The sequence below is a fragment of the Gadus macrocephalus genome, chromosome 15 (assembly GCF_031168955.1).
Source record: "Gadus macrocephalus chromosome 15, ASM3116895v1".
In the NCBI taxonomy this organism is placed as follows: domain Eukaryota; kingdom Metazoa; phylum Chordata; class Actinopteri; order Gadiformes; family Gadidae; genus Gadus; species Gadus macrocephalus.
The window spans coordinates 16,043,289-16,046,894 of NC_082396.1; positions in this window are offsets into that span (position 1 = coordinate 16,043,289).

The following is a 3,606-nucleotide window of genomic DNA, read 5'->3' on the forward strand; positions in this document are numbered from 1 at the left end:
CTCTTGCTTACAATTATTGTAGTTGTACGAGTTTTTTGTTGCCCTGGCTGTAGCTCAATAGCGTATTAGTTGAAGATAAATAGTCAACCTGGTGGTCGACGAGGTTGTTCATTAATGAATTAACAAAGAAAGTAAAGAAGTTCTGACGTATGCAAAGAAAATACCAAAAACAATGAATGGAAGAAAATAATCTCCTGACTTTTATGTAATGACCTCTGTTTGTATTTGGTGCAAAACCCGCTGACATTAATTTATTTCCCCCTGAGCGTGTGTGTGTGTGTGTGTGTGTGTGTGTGTGTGTGTGTGTGTGTGTGTGTGTGTGTGTGTGTGTGTGTGTGTGTGTGTGTGTGTGTGTGTGTGTGTGTGTGTGTGTGTGCGTGCGTGCGTGTGTGTGTGTGTTGTGCATGATTGTTAAGTTTTGTTTGTACAACACTAATCCTGGTCTGCGTTTTAAAAATATATATAATTTTTATGATTGGGAAATATTCATATAAACCGTTTGAAAAACAATAAAACAAGGTTTGGGATAGGCCCCTGCACCTTTATATAATCACAGTCACACCTATAGTTTTATTTTGGTTGATTTAATTAACCTTTTTTCGTACATAAATTATACAGAGATGTTGTGACAACATTTTATTTGAATAATTCTATACATTTGTCTCCAAATGAATTTGATGGAAAGTATTTTTCTTATCACTTCATAGACACTAGAGGGCGCCACTTAGCTAAGAATAAAGTTCAAATAACCTATTTCTAATGACTCGCTCAAAGGTGTCTTTGTGCTGAACGTCTGATGTCTGTGCAGAAGCAAGAAGACACTATGATGACATTGTGTTCAGCACGATTCCATCCATCTTTGGTCCAAGTTATTCCACCGACCACATAGGCCCCCCCATGTCGGGTCGCAGGCAGACCACAACATGCTGTCAATCAACAGTGTTGGTTCGTGGAAGGTCGGTAGGTGAAACACATCGACCTAAAGCACGTGGAATTAGAGGGGTTGGGGGCCGGGGGCGAGTATTGTGTTACAAGACCGAAAACAACTGGTTTTCTAAAGTAATTTGAGAAAAACACGTTGGTGAATGAGGTAAGAACTTATCTTAAGGAAGTTTTTACCAGTCCTTTATTGTTTGTGTGTGCGTGCGTTTGCGTTCGTGTGCGTGTGCGTGCGCGTGTGCGTGTGCGTGTGCGTGTGTGTGTGTGTTCTTTGAACCAACAGGAGGTGTAAACCCACTGCTCTAATTTCCCTGTCCTTAGCGTGGCTTCCTATTGTATTTGACTGCATCTGAATACAACACTCCACAACATATTAAGGTACACACACACACACACACACACACACACTCATGTGACTCTCACCCTCCAACCCGCCTCTCAACACATTTGAATCCCACAGCTCGGCCTCTCTGTCGCGGAGAAGGCACGGTGTTCTTCCCGGAATAAATGGAGAACCAAATGATGTGTGTGTGTATGTGTGTGTGTGTGTGTGTGGGTGTGAGAGAGAGAGAGAGAGAGAGAGAGAGAGAGAGAGAGAGAGAGAGAGAGAGAGAGAGAGAGAGAGAGAGAGAGAGAGAGAGTGTGTGTGTAGACACGCATAGATACTCACACAGCCATCAAACACGCACACCTTGTCGTTATTTGACACTACAAACTACCTTAACATATCATCCTAGCTGTTCAGTTGAACTCAACATCTACACAGTATAGTGTGTGTGTAACACCCTATGCTCTCGTCCCATAAGGGTCCTTCCTCTGAAGTGCACTGAGCCATATGAAGAGGAGCGACTGAGCCTCCTTGTGTTTCCCGTGCCTCTATCTCCCCGGTCTCCCCCTCCATTCCCCCTGTGCGTGCGTGGCTCTTGAAGGGTGCGGTGGTCAGCAGGAACTCTTAATAGGTGAGAGAGGGTTTTCCGCCGGGCGGAGAAACACACTGCCAGTGCTGATCGTATAAGGACAGAAACAGCACGATGAAGGTATTAAACAAAGGCTTACCATTTCATCAAGGCTGCTGAAAAACCGCACTGTAATAAATGGACACATTTAGTACTATAGTGTTGCCAGTTGATCAAAGGGATTGAGGATGAAAGATAGTTAGATGTATGGCAGCGGGCTTTAGGTGCCAAGTCCAACTCTATAAAGATAATATATTGTAATATCATCATTCCTCTCCAAAGTCAATGACAGTCGGATTGCGTTCTGAAATTGTTACGGCAGGATCAAACAGACAGATTGCTGCAAGGAGGGTATGTTGATACACATGTCACTGTTAAAGTACTCCTGGGCAATCATGAGTCCTCTTCAAAACACAGCTATACTCAACTCTGCATCTTTCCTCGAAACTTTTAGCACACCGATTTCATTCATGAAGTGGAAATGTTCATGTAAGCATAAGACTACTGTATGATGATCTCTCCTCTCTCTCTCTCTCTCTCTCTCTCTCTCTCTCTCTCTCTCTCTCTCTCTCTCTCTCTCTCTCTCTCTCTCTCTCTCTCTCTCTCTCTCTCTCTCTCTCTCTCTCTCTCCCTCTCTCTCTCTCTTTTCCATATCTTCCTGCCTCTTGCTGTCCCCCACCTCAACTCTTCCTCTATTTCCAACACCTCCCCCCCCCCCCCCTCCCCGCGCCAGCCAATAAAAACAGCCGGAGCACAACAGATGTGGGGGCTGCTGCTCCTGGTGCTGTTGTCCTGACAGTCGTCGGGGCTGTCCACAGCTGTCCATCTCCTGCTGACCCTCCTCATGTATCAAGAAACATACAACCCACCCACCCACCCTCCAGCACTGCCCCGAGCTACACACACACACACACACACACACACACACACACACACACACACACACACACACACACACACACACACACACACACACACACACACACACACACACACACACACACACACACACACTACCCTACCCCTCCGCCCAGGAGCAGCCAGTACATTCTCCATATCTTATCAGTGGTTCTTACTTGTGATTTGTTAATGAAGAGTCATGGTTCTTTAAGCACTCAAGGAGGAAAAGGGGAAGTGGAGGAGGTTTCATTTTGTGTCACTCCAGTGTCAACAGTAACAATGTGTCAGAAAGTCTGCCCTTTTCCCCATAAGTCATCTCTCTCTTCCTAGCTATTCTCTCTCCTTGTCGCGTCAGCGTGACGTCCACGAACACTCAAACATTACATTGCGTTGGATTAGCAGACGCTTTCGTCAAAGCCCCTTAGGGCCTCATTCAACGTTGAAGATAAACCTCAGGAAAGGGAAGAATCATTTAAGCGCAGACGACTTCAAAAACAGGCAAAGCAACTGCTTTTAAGTACGATAGAAAGAGGAGACAGAGACATATCGAGAGATGGTCAATAGCCTTGGTCCATTTTTCTTCTTCTACAAACATCAGCCATCCGAACCCACCCGTGTGGCCCCCTCAGCCCGCTATACTTAGCTCCCCCCAAGCCCAATCCTGTTGCCCCCGGGCCCCTCTCGGTCACTTGCCCCTCTGCCTGAACCCTGGAGGAGGTGTTGTCTTACAGCGGGCCGCCACCTCATCCCGCCCCCCTCTCCCCGCAGCCCGGCCCATCCAGGGGTCTGTATCCCCAGTCTGAGGCCCTTC